The sequence below is a fragment of the Trachypithecus francoisi genome, unplaced genomic scaffold, assembly GCF_009764315.1.
Source record: "Trachypithecus francoisi isolate TF-2019V2 unplaced genomic scaffold, Tfra_2.0 Lachesis_group5, whole genome shotgun sequence".
Taxonomy (NCBI): domain Eukaryota; kingdom Metazoa; phylum Chordata; class Mammalia; order Primates; family Cercopithecidae; genus Trachypithecus; species Trachypithecus francoisi.
The window spans coordinates 2,446,804-2,460,457 of NW_022681470.1; the positions used below are offsets into that span (position 1 = coordinate 2,446,804).

Sequence of the window (13,654 nt, forward strand, 5' to 3'; positions counted from 1 at the left end):
GCCTCAACCTCCCAGGCTCACGTGATCCTCCCAACTCAGCCTCCCGAGTAACTGGGACTACAGACATTTGCCACCGTGCCTGGCTAATTTTGCTTTTTGTATTTTTGGTAGAATGGGGTTTCACCGTGTTGCCCAGGTTGGTCTCAAACTCCTGGACTCAAGTGATCCGCCCACCTAGACCTCCCGAAATACTGGGATTACAGATGTGAGCCGCCATGCCTGGCCTTCTTCTGCCTTTTCTTCAGTCCTTTCATCTCCTTTTATTCCCCTAACTCTTCCACCTCTCCACCTACATGAAACCCAGAGTGCCAGGTGAATGAATCTCATTTATTAAGGTGAGATCAGAGATTTGGCTCTGCAAGTAGACCATCAACCAGGGAGCTGACCCCAGACTCCCTTTCGTGAGGCACCCAAATCTTTCCCTCTGGGAAGAGAAAGCACCTTATCCCGTCCTGCATGGCATCAGTTTCCCTCTTGACTAGAAACCTCCCACAAGGCCAAAGACAAACTCACTCGCTTCAGAGTCTTGCTTTCTACGGACTGGGAAGGACAAGGTGTGGTCCTGTGGGACTGGTAGCAGAGTGCTGCGCGATAATCCCTGGAGGAGGGTGTCAGGTCCCAGTTGTGGCCGCTTCTCCAACAGCCTCTTTAGAACGTGGGGAGTTGATCGCTTTCTGTCCTCAGCTTCGGGCCTTAGCCTCAGTTCTGGCCCAGGAGAGGAAGCCCCGCTCAGCAGCACCTCAGAACGTAACCGTGTAACAGGAAGGAAGGGAGGAATGAGCAGGAATGAGCAGTCCAGCTCCTGTCCATGCCTTTTCTCAAGCTCTGGCTGTGTCTGCTCTTAGATTTCATAGTGCTAATTGTTTTTCAGGTTTTAGAGGCTCCGGGCTCCTTGATCTTGTTTGTTATGGAGTCTTCAATAGCCCTGCGATGATGTATTCATGATTCCGTTAAGTACAGTTAATGTAGCTGTGGGGTCTGTGTGGAGGGCTCCTTCCGAGACAGCTCTCCTCCCTGTGGTGTGTGGCCCTCTGTTCTCAGTGGGCTGAAAGACAGGGCATTTTGTTATGTGAGACAGGTCAGTATTTGGCACTTGATGGCTTTTAAATTGTCTCTTTATTCACACATTGGGAAGGCTATAGGTGATTTCCTTTTATTTTTTAGTTTTTTAAAAAAATCTTTTGAGAGTAAGTTGGAATTATACAGGGCCGTGTATCACTTTCCAGTTTTGTCCCAAACTTTGTAAATATGTGAGGAAAGACAGATGTGCGGTAAGGGCCTCTCACATTATCACCCAGGAGTTCCATCTGGGAAACGGGGAGCACATGCCAGTTTCCCTTTGGTAGGAAGAGGAACCTCGGTGGGTCCAGCCTGAACATCCCTGGACTGTTCCTCATCACCTGTGTCTGCCCTGTTCCACCCCGGACGTTCCAACACCCTAGCCCCTCCGACACCCCAGCCCCTCCGACACCCCAGCCCCTCCGACACCCCAGCCCCTCCGACATCCCAGCCCCTCCAACTCACTCATCAGTTTTAAGGTAGACTAGAAAGGCGGACTCTTCCTACGAAGTAGATTTTTACTTTAACAACTTTAAAATCCACTTTGGGGCTTTGGGAGACCATGACATATAAGTTAGATTTCTTTTAGCCATCAGGACGTGGTTGTGCTTTTCACACAAACATCAAACCACCATCTGTAATTTTTAAAACCAATCTTAAAACAGCATAGTAGAATTGATTCCCAAACGTCAAGATCCTGCCTTTTCTCCTTCCTTTCACCCTTTCAATATCTAGCTGTCTTTGGAGTCTATAAAACCCATTCACAGAGCTTGGGAACAATTAGGTTCTCAAACTCCACATCTCATATGGAGGCCAACTAAAGATGAACATCTTTAAATGTCAAGAGATGTGTTCTGGCCTCTAACGGCGGCTCCATATGTGTGCTGGTTCTGACAGGGGCCCTGCATTCAGTGACGACGTCTGGTCATGAGTAAGAGTGACTACTGACGGGAGGTTTGAAGGACCTGGCTTCCCCCACTTTTTCTTTCTTTATCTCCTTCGCAGTTTTCATAGGATTCTCTATTGTGAAGGATTCTGCAGGAAGCAGACGCTTGTGTTTTGCTTTTATAACATCACTATAAGGATGCCCCTACACGTGCTTAAACTATGCCCATATGACTCTGCAGAAAACCGGGCCTGTTTCCTCGGTCCTGCTGTGTTCCGGCTGAGATGAGGAATAGGCATACCAAGGAAGTTTTGATTTACTTATCCTCACATCGTCTAAGTTAATGGTAGCCCTTTATAGAGACAGGTGACTATCCCCGTTTTAGATGAGCAAACCAGTGCTCAGGGAAGTTGCCCAAGGTCAGAGAGCTTGTTAATTGAGAAACCAGGACTGAAAATCAAATCCAGTCCGAGTACAGTGTTGGCCCCACCATATGTGGTTGCCTTCCGGCTGTAAGCATTTGCTTTGCTGCTGTGAGAAAGATTTATACTTGTCTACTGAGTCATAGGGCAATGGAAATAGTTTTGGCTTGCTGTATTTGGCTAATTAAGCAATGGCAGTCAGAGAGGCAGAGCCCACATTTTTGAGGTTTTTCTTTTTAACCAGCATTCTTAATGTGATGTTTCCCCCTTAAAATGTTAAAATTAGGCCAGTCCCAGTGGCTCATGCCTATAATACCAGCACTTTCGGAGGCCGAGATGGCAGATGGTCTGAGCCCAGGAGTTTGAGACCAGCCAGGAAAACATGGAGAAACCCCATCTCTAGAAAAAAATACAAAAAAATTAGCCCGGCATGTTGGTGCACGCCTGTAGTCCCAGCTCCTCAGGAGGCTGAGGTGGGAGGATACCTGAGTCCGAGGAGGTCGAGGCTGCAGTGAGTCGTGATTGCACCACTGCTCTCCAACCTGGGTGACAGAGTGAGATCCTCTCTCTCAAAAAAAAAAAATATATATATATATATATATATTATCCCCATTCTTTTATTTCTTATGGTGTCCGTAGCTTATCGGCCTCCCCAGGGAACAGTGCCCTGCATTTTCTGGGTTGCCCTGCCTCAACACAACGCTCCAGACCACCCTCTTTCTGGCCTCAACCCTACGTAACCCTTTGTGTGCTCATACATTCTCTGGGTTCCCAAGGATAGAGTCTCTTGCATGAGGAAGCTGGATGAAAGCCTGGAAAGGTTATTTTGTTTAAATTCTTACCTTGAAGTTCCTTTGGTGAGGGAGCCAGACTGGAAATCATACCAGAACAGTTGTGTTTCATAGTTACAGTGTAATCGGGAGGCTGTAATTCATGGCCATTAAACTGCTTCCTTTGAAGTATAAGAAAAACCAGGACAACTTTTATGGCCCTTTAACCCACAGGATTGTAGTGCACATGAATGGGAGTCAAGTGTGTTGTGGGCTCTTGCAGGTCCTGTGGCTGGCAGAATTCCATCTTCACCCTGGTGCTCATTAATGGGTTGACTTTCAAGTGAAAACTGGGGTGAGTGGTATCAGAATCTTGGAAGGCTTTTCTTCTCTCTCTTTTTTGCATTTTTATAAAATAAATCAGAAATGAGGAGTCTTATTTGGTAGCTTGACTAAAAATGAGAATTCTTTCTCTGGTAGATCTCTTAGGGACTGGGCAGTAGAGAGATAGTTAATACATACTGAGCACGTTCTACATGTTAGCACTGTGCTGGCCATTTTGCATACCTATTTCCATGTAGTCCTCACAGCAATCCTATGAAGTCGGTAGGCTCATTCCCGTTTTACAGATAGGAGACAGGCTGGAGAAGGTCACTTAGTAAGTGGTGGTGCCCGAATTCCAGTCGAGGTCTGAGCCAAAGCACGTGGTTTTGCTCCCACGCTCTGTGGCTTCCCGGACCTCATACCTGAGCTTATGTAACAGAGTAACATTGTGGAGCCCATGTCATGGGTCCCAGTATTCCCTAGGATCATCACTTGTGTAATAAATCACTGAGATTTACACGACTGTATTATATTTGTTCTTAAGAGAATTACATAGGAAAACCATGGAGAAAGAAAGGCAACAAAAATACATATTAGTGTTTAATGACTAGATGTGTGAGATATTTATCTTACGTATTATAAATTTAGTGCTTCATGACATTGATCTATATGTAATTTAAAGAGACGCTCAAAATAGATATCATTAGAATAAAAGTAAGGTAGTTTTTCATTGCTGAAAAAGGTATACCTAAAGGCGATGTATTTCTTATTGAAAATTTGGTTGATAGCTGAGCTGTTCAAAATAGGGTGGGAAGAAATAAAAAATGGAATGGGGATGGAATCTTTCAGTATGTGGACTGTAAAGCTACTCTACACTTGTTCTGAGAGGAGATAATCCATAGGACATAAAAATGTGTGAACTTCAGGTGTGCGTATTCCTCAGGACATTCTGTCACCTGTATTTATTGCCTGGAATTGTTGCAATATGGAATTAGTCCTAAGAGTTCGCTTAGGTCATGGTAAGTCCCACTCTCCACTAGATGGCGCTGTGGTCGCGTAGATGCACCTGCTGCCCCCGCCAGAGGTTTTGAGAAGCAGATGAGAACCTTCTGCTGGGATCCTCCAAAGCCTAATGAAGTGTGAACTGGAGCGCCATGGAATAATAGAGTTTTTCACCTTTCTCGTTCTGGGTTCAGTTCTTCTTTGTGCCTGCACGTCTTCACTTGGCTTTTCTTTGCCTCTTTCCCTCTACCTCTTCCATCCTATTCTTCTTGGCTGCCCACCAATCCTCCTACCTATAACCTTTCTCTTCTCCGCCTTATCCTTCAGACTTCTTTTCTCTTTGATGAGTGTAGGACGCACTTACATCGTGCGGTGGTAAACTGAGATGTTTCCATGTGAGCCATGCAGCGAGGCCGAATGATGGATTGGGAACTACTTCAAAAGCAGGTAGTCATCGGCCGGGCGCGGTGGCTCATGCCTGTCATCCCAGCACTCTGGGAGATGGAGGAGGAAGGATCACTGAGCCTAGGAGGTTGAGGCTGCAGTGAGGCATGGTTGCACCACTGCACTCCAGGCTGGGTGACAGAGCAGGACCCCGCCTCTAAAAAATAATAATAGGCCAGGCGCGGTGGCTCACGCCTGTCATCCCAGCACTTTGGGAGGCTGAGGCGGGCAGATCACAAGGTCAGGAGATTGAGACCATCCTGGCTAACATAATGAAACCCCATCTCTACTAAAAATACAAAAAAATTAGCTGGGTGTAGTGGTGGGCGCCTGTAGTCCCAGCTACTCGGGAGGCTGAGGCAGGAGAATGGCGTAAACCCGGGAGGCGGAGGTTGCAGTGAACCGAGATGGTGCCACTGCACTCCAGCCTGGGTGACAGAGCGAGACTCAGTCTCAAAAAAAAGGAAAAAAAAAGAAGGAGGTGGTCATCTTGCCCGTCAGGCTGGAGTCTCCTCACAGCTGGCACGCGCTTCTCAGTGGACTCATGACTTGTTCCTACAGTGAATTTGGCGATGTCTCAAAAATGATGGGTTTGGTTCTAGTAAATACAATCATAAGGAAGATAGGGACTCTGCAGTTACAGTGGTGGATGTGCAAAGTATACAAAGTATCTGTGATCTCATGGGGATCGCCTAGAAGCAGAGCTGGAAACCAGAGCTGGAAGACAGCGGCCAGAGAATCTGTCAAAATCTCTTATTTTGAACAAAGAAAAGAGAGATCCAGAGGATCCCAGGATCTCTTTCTGGCCAGTTTAATGCTCACTTCTGAGTAGCTGCCAGCTCCCAAGAGGGAGAGCACTGGTATTCAAAGACAGGAACCATCTGTGAATGTTATTTAGTGTAGGATCTGCAATTCTGAAAATTATCAGCCGGGGAAATGACCCCTGTGTGACTATCATTTGTAGTTCAAAAAGAGGATCATGGAAAACATTTAAACTATTTTCTGTCTTCCCCATAAAATGTTAGTCATTTATGTATAGGATTATTATTGTCTCCGTTCTTCAAACCACAGCTCGCAGAGCCAGCGACCACATGATGAGAAGCAGCCATGCTTCTTAGGTTTTGGTAAGGGTGGCTAATGTAAAAACGGCCCATCTCCAAAACATGGTGGATGCCACATATCCCGTGGCTTCCAGGATGAAGCCAGACACTGTCTCTTCCATAGTACCTGGAGCAAGGAGAAACTTTCGCACACATCTGCACCGTGTAAGGTTGAAGATGGGTTGGCAAGAGGAGGAAGTGCCTGTGGCAGTCGTACTGGTAGGTGGGCAGACGTGTGTGGACTTGCCTGGCATATTTTTCTCCTTGGAGCAATTCATCTTCTGTTGACATAAAACTTTCTCACTAGTCAGAAGCAACACTTTCCGAGATGTCATTTAATTCACACTAACAGATTACAAGGAACTTCAGGCGAATAGGTGGGAAGGCAGCGTTTGGAACTAGCCTGATGGGATCCTAAATATGGTTCTGTCTGTTGACCTTAGAGTATCATTTGCATCAGTCTAGTTTCCCTCCTCGCCAGAGGCGCAGGACCCCGGCCTTATTTCCCCAGACTTGAGTGAAGTGGTGTAAATGGGCTGTTTATTGGTGAGCTTTTTCTTATCATCATGGAACTTTAGAAAATAAGTCAAACCTTACTCGCATGAAGTAAAGCAGTCTCTAAGTTAGCTAGACTTTTGATCTATGTGGAATGTAGAAATGTGATCTTTTTGTTTCCAAACACTGTATGTGTCCTCAGTCAAGATGTGGCTTTAGCAAACACTCACTGATGGATATGTTCTGTTAGATATGTCCTCTGTCTTCCAGCATCTTACAGTTTACTTGACAAGATGAACTCAGCGAATCTCCAGTGATGATGTAAGTGTTGCAGGCCTTGTATTTTAGTCTCTGTTATCTTAATTACTGAGCACCCTAGAAATAGAACTCCTTAATAACTGTTTTGGCCATGCTGCAAGATGAAAGGTCGTCATTGAACTCTGTGAATGGTGGTGTCCAGGGGAGGGGGAAGCAGAGACAAGTCCTGTGTGGTCCATAGGGGCTTTTTAGAGTCTGGTGAAGGTTTGTGTCATTTTTGGTTTAGGCACATGGTTGATGCTATGGGACATTCTAGAGAGAAATGGAAGGTGGGAGCCCCCTACAGACCACAGACCTTTCTACCCCACTGGGAGAGAAGGGAAGGAAGTAGTATCCTGTCTCCATCTTCACATTCTGGTTTCTTTTTCTTCCATGTTCCTTTTTTCTCCTCTCTCCTTTTCCGTTCTCCTTTCTGTTGTCTCTTCCCACCCCTTCTGGGAAGAACAGAAAAAAACTGACACTTATCGGTGTCCTGCCATGTGTCATCATCTTGGCAGCTTAAGGGTAAGAAAGAGGGTGGGGCACAAGGAGCCAAGTAGCTGTGTCTATTTGTCTACAGCCTGGCAGTCACAATGCCTCCATTGAAAACCCAAGCCACATGATTTATATATCTTATCATCATCACGAATTTTATTCTGAGAAATTAGGCAAGAGAAAACATCTTCAGTCAGCCATTACCAAGTGTAAACCAGGAGACAAGACAGCCATATCTCATTTAGCTTTCTTAACAACCCTGTAAAGTAGGTATTTTATTCCAATTTTATAAAAGAGGAACTAGGATTCAAAACCTTGAGTGAACTAGCCAGCACGTTCCCTGGTGCCCAGCTGGCACTCGTTACATACTTGCTAAATGAAGAAGTAAGCAAAGTAAGTCATTGAGCCAGGATTTAAAACCAGATTTTATAACCTCAAGTTCCGTGCTCTTTCTGCTTTATTGTTTGTTTTCTGGGAGAGACTTGGGTGAGCCTAAAAGATCAGTAGTACCCTGTACTATTTATTGAATAATTAATATTTGACTTTTGAAATAAGAATGCAGTATGTTCGTTTCATTAGTCTTTATCTCTCTTTCTCTGTCTCTTGCTTTAGGTAACATGTAATTGTTTATACATCCCTATCCTTAACCTCCTTTTTCTTTCTTTCTTTCTTTTTTTCTTCTTTTGACCCACTCTTAGGTCTTTTATACTGGCAACCAGCTAGTTGTTTAAAAACATAGATTCTGGGTCAAGATTTTCTGGCTGTCAATCTAGGCTTCGCCACTGTCTTGCTCTGTGATCTTGGGCAAGATACTTAACCTTGCTGTTTTTCAGAATTATTAACTTTAAAATGAGGATAGTAATAAAAACCTACATCAAGGGGTTCCCATGGAAGGTTATACAAGTTGTTATATGTATAGCACCCCAAACAATTCCTGGCACAGAGGAAATACTACATACATGTAGTTAATATAGCAGCATTGCTAACGTAATTATTCTGTGTGCTTTTTGCAATCTTTCCCTTTTATTTCTTAAGCTCTTTTTTTTTTTTTTTTTTTTGATTTCCACCTCGCTTTCTTCTCTACCGTTTGGTTTCATGTTGGGTTGTTTTTGTGGCTTTTCTTGGTGGTAAAATGTATTTAACATAAAACTTGTGATTTGAATGATCTCTAAGTCTATGATTCAGTGATACTAATTACATTCTATTAATTACATTCACAGGTTGTGCACCATATCTATTTCTAAGTTTTTCATCACCTCAGAGAAATTCCTACCCCATTAAGCAATCCTCATCCACTCTCCTTTCACCTCAACCCTTGACACCACCAATCTGTTTTGTGTCTCTGTGAATCTGGCCACTCGAGGAACCTCGCGTAAGTGGAATCACACAGTATTTGTCCTTTTGTGTCCGGCTCCTTTCCCTTACCATAATCTCTTCAAGGTTCCTCCACGCCGTAGCATTATTAGAATTCCTTTCCTTTTTATGGCAAAGTAAGGTTTTGTGTCTACACCATGTTTTTTCTGTTCATCCGATGGTGGACGCCTGGGTCGTTTCCGTGGTTTGGAAATGGAGTCACGTTCTGTGAACGTGGGTGCGCAAGTATCTGCTGAGCCGCTGCTTTCGCTTCCTTTGGGCATGTACCTAGAAGCGGAGTTGCTGGATCGTTTGGGAGTTTAACTTTTTCAGGAGCCTCCAGACTGCTTTCCACAGCAGCTGCAGGAGTTTCATCCCCACCAGCAATGCCCAGGGATTCCAGTTTCTCTGCGTCCTCACCAGTATTTACTGTTCATTTCTTTTGTAATAGCCCTCCTAACGGGATGGGCATGTGGTTGTCACATGGAAATATTGGCTCGTAAATAAAAGGAGGAACACTTGAAAATTGAGGAATCAAGCTGTGTTTCAGACATGAGTCCCTAGTCAGGTCACTGACTTAGAATTATTTATTCAGCAAGAATCATGTCTCCGTAGGTTCCAAAACCTCTGGGAGCTCAGAAAATGAAGTTTCATTGTACTTTTTACCCAGGGTGAATGATCTCCATTCCCTTCCCAAGGGTGGGTAAGAGATGAGTGGGGTGCCACCGAAGAAGGGCTGTTAGCAGGAAGATACTTCCTTATCTTTATTTCTTTTGATGAAACACTGCGAGCTGAGCCTCAGAGGAGCCAGCCTGTGACTGCACATTTTGGAATTCGTCTGCTCACAGGTGTTGGCAGGCCCTGGCCCTGGTCCAGCACAGCATTTTCCCTGGAGGAATGCCACGCATTGAATTTCCTTGTCTACAGACTGTGTGATTGTCAAACCTCTCAGTGGAATCAGAGGGAGGTTGGTTTGTCTGGGCATTGCCAGAAGAGTGCCTATCCATGACCTCTTGTCTGAGCGTCTGCCAGAGAAAGCTGTGATCTCTCCGGGGAAGTTTAGGGCTTGAAGACACACTTAGCAATGGCTGGTCTTTCTCCCAGCAGTTCTGATCACTCCCTGACCAGCCTCACCTCCTGCCTTTGTCCTTCCCCCTTTGTCCTAAAGTGCTGTCGGCTGCCGTGACTGTGTCTCGTTTCCCTGGTGGTGGTGGAGATGCTGGGGTCTGGGGAAGGTTGGGAATCGTGACAGTGGGCGCAGAGCTTGCTCCTGTGTGCTGCTGCATAGCCTGCTGGCCTGGAGGAAGTCCTTTCCTGCACAGCACTGCCTCCCGCCACCCTACCCCAGCTAGCCAGCCCACATCTTGGTTTTCCTCAGGGGAGAGAATCCCTGCCACTGCGGATTCACAGCTCAGATGAAGTGAAATCATGTGAGGTGAAAGTGCATTGCTAGCCAAAAAATAGTTTTTCTTAATAAGGTCTATCAAATAATGTCGATCAAATGCGTCTTGAGGAGGAAGGAGATCTTGCGTGTCTTCCAGCAGCAAGAGTGCTAAGGTAGCAGCTCGATAGACGTTCAATGAATTTCAGTCAAAAGAAAGATGCTCATACTTCTCATTTCACAATGAAGTTGATTTTCCGGGGACCACCCCCCAGATGACGTCCCCAGTGTCTTAGATTAACATGCAGTTGCTTTGAGTGTCTTTTAACAAATCGATCTTTTTCTCCTGTTCCTTTTGCTTCTCTCCCTAAAGGGGCTCCCCATATCTGGCATCGGTAAATACATTCACTAAGTGTCTCATTATAGGGCCAGTGTTTCATTTCATTAATTAAAACCCATGCCCTGAACTGAGTCCTAAGAGCCAGAGCAGACTGCGAGGCACCTGCGGAAAAACGCAGCATATGCACGTACTCTAGACACAAACGCCGTGGTGTTCCACACCAGTGGCGACGCCTCGGTGCCAATTCATAAATCAGAACTTCCCTGAGATGCAGGTCGTGTTCTGGAGCCAACTTCTTCACGGAAAGCACAGAGGCATCTTGCTAAAGAAGAGGAGGAGCTAGAGGAAGCATAAAGCCGGGGCTGGTCGGTCAGTCCCTCTCCCTCTCCCACATTCCCCTCCCATAGGCTTTGAACTTTCTGGGTTTCTGTAGGTGTCCCTGGTTTGGACAGGGACACTGCAAAGCTCGCCAGCTCTTGTTCTGTGTGTTGCACTTGATTTGTTTTGGGCTTTTAAATACTGGGCTTGGCTTTATTTGTTGGAGTTACACCTCTACTTTGCATTTCAGAGGTGAAGGTAGAGGCAGTGTTGTGTCTTCTGTGAGTTAACACTCACCAGATAGTTACTGAATTTTTACTCTGTGCCTAGTACTCTGCTAGGCCCTGGGAATGCAGTCGGTAACTTGATAGATAAGGTCCTGGCCTAATGAGTATGTATGTATTTGTTCAATTTTCAAGTGGTTATTAGAGCACAGTGTTTAAAATAACACCTGTAGCATGAATTCTGTTCTATATAAACCCATTAGCATTGCATGGAGAAAAGCTCCATTCATCACAACACACTATACCCCTAATCCCAGCCCACTGGTTGGCGGGTGTGTGCCATTGATCGCAAGAGTCTAGGGAAGTTATGAGCTGCCCTGGACAATTTGTCACCCATCGGCCAACAGCTTTTCATTTAGCATCCTCTGTGTGGCTGGCGACATATAGAAAATCATTTCACAATTTCATTAGACAAGCACAATCTGTAGTCTTTTTAGTCAGAGAAGATGGCTTACAATATGTATTTATAAAGTTAAACAAGAACCATTTCTTACATTGGGAATTCATTGTTAACTGCCAGAAAGATTTTAGGTGTTGGGAAGTTACATATTTATAATGGGTATAAAACTCAGTCCCAAAAAATAACGTTTCGCTTCTTTTTCTATAAATCTGCCCAATTTCTGGCCCTGATTCTCTTTCCACTGGTGTGTGGAAAACTTAATCTCCCCTCTCAGTGTTCTGGGCTCATCCCCAGGACCAAGCTGTTAGGCGCACGGCTCTCTTAGCCTGCCCCCCGTGCAGGCCTGGCGGCTCTCTGATGCATCCTGACCATACACAGGACTCAGGAGTTGCTTGTGTCTCTGTCTGTCCAAATCCCCCTCCTGGGGAAGTTGGGCTTTTGGGGGGCAGCCCTGCTTAGAATTGGGGCCTAGGCCCCTGCTCCGTCAGACCTTCGGGCTGCTTTAGTCTCTCCCCCACTCCCTACTGCATCCCAGATTTTGCAGGTAGTTTCTGCTTTCTCTACTGCTACATGCCTCCCCCGAGGCACCGAGCAGAGTCTGATCTGTGGGAGAAAAAGAGAAAAAGGAAGAGGCAATGCAAAGAGAAGAGCACAAATTGATATCTTGAAATATCATCCAGCCCTACAGCTCATAATTGTATCATCTGTAAATATTTACCAAACACGTTGGCATAAATTACCTGTTTCATCCTCAGAGCAACCTCAGGCATTTGTTACTATTCTCCATTTCTCAGGTGTAGAAACAGACGTAGGCTAAATACTTGTCATATGGGTGGACGTCATCATAAACAATAAATGAATTAATGCGAAATTCAGAGTTTGGACCTCTTGTTTCTACTCCAGTCCGGTGGCTTCTGTGTAGCACCGGGCTGCTTCTCAGGTTGTGCTGAGGTTTGTGAAGCCACCTGTGGTCTGTAGCTTTAACAAGCATGACAACTTGTTTAGTGGACATTAAAAACATCTAGGTGAGTGGTGTTTTATTTATTCACGTGTCTTAATCATTCAATTTTTCAAAGGTTAGATTTTCTTTTTCTTTTTTTTTGAGATGGAGTCTTGCTGTGTCACCAGGCTGGAGTGCAGTGGCGCGATCTCGGCTCACTGCAACCTCCACCTCCCGAGTAGCTTGGACTACAGGCGTGTGCTACCACCCCCAGCTAATTTGTGTATTTTTAGTAAAGACGGGGTTTTACCATGTTGGCCAGAATGGTCTCCATCTCTTGACCTTGTGATCCACCTGCCTCGGCTTCCAAAAGTGCTGGGATTACAGGTGTGAGCCCCTGTGCCCAGCCGAAGGTTAGATTTTACCTGTGTCCTTTTTACGGCTTTCTTTCTTCTTTTTTTTTTTTTAAGTTTCTTCATCTCTTACTTTCTCAGTCTCACTTCATACCACCTAGTACTGTGATCTGTATATAGATGGATATTAAGAGTGGTAAATTAAACATATGCTCTTAATTAAGGGCATAAAAAGTCATTTTATGAGTAGGCCCTCCCCCGTTTCTGAGATGAGGCAAGCAAAGGCCCAGTGGAAGTATAACTTTCCTCCGAAATGTGGGAGATGACCAGGGTGGTGAGGAAAATGCTTGGAGCCCCCACAGCTCCTTGATGTCCTGTGAGAAAATGCTTATTTCAGAGGGTGAGGGCAGGACCAGGAGGTAGATCCAAGGTGCTGACCTCTGGAGAGAATAACTCCCACAGCGTCTCTGGCCGTCCGACATATGGACAGACCAGCATATAGATCCTAGAGAGAGTAACTCCCACAGCGTCTCTAGCCGTCCAACACATGGACAGACCAGCATATAGATCCAAGGTGCTGGCCTCTGGAGAGAGTAACTCCCACAGCGTCTCTGGCCGTCCGACATATGGACAACAGTAACCTCATCGTGTGTCCCTTTGCCGAAAGCCCAGTGTCCCTCTCAGCTGATGCCTTCACTTTCATTTTGTTGACTCTTGAAACACACAGGGCACATCAGAGGAAGGGTAGAAATAATGAGGGTAGTTCCTAATGTTTATGCTGTGACGCACCCTGTGTGGGCAGATTTTTCTGGCTTTAGGGATGGAATGCACTTAAAAATTGCTACTTACGTGACTTGGGAGAGAGAAGAGTAACGGGAGCTCTTCTGATATTTTATTTTATTTTTGTAATGAAAAGAAGTTGAGAGAAAGATGATGGACCAACCAGAGAAGACAAGTCCTTTTGGATTCCTTTCTGCACCTTAGAACGAAA

General features: G+C 45.3%; 1 protein-coding gene across 6 annotated transcripts in view; it reads left to right on the forward strand.

Annotated features, from left to right (window-relative positions):
• SMYD3 (SET and MYND domain containing 3) overlaps positions 1 to 13,654 on the forward strand; it is a 764,618-nt gene that overhangs the window by 510,108 nt on the left and 240,856 nt on the right. The window contains exon 1 of one of the 6 annotated variants that reach the window (XM_033199077.1): positions 8,648 to 8,666. The exons of the other annotated variants lie outside the window; for them this stretch is intronic. The gene's annotated coding sequence lies outside the window, so the exon portion shown is untranslated. Of the gene's footprint in view, positions 1 to 8,647; positions 8,667 to 13,654 lie in introns of those variants that run through there. 6 annotated transcript variants of the gene reach the window in all.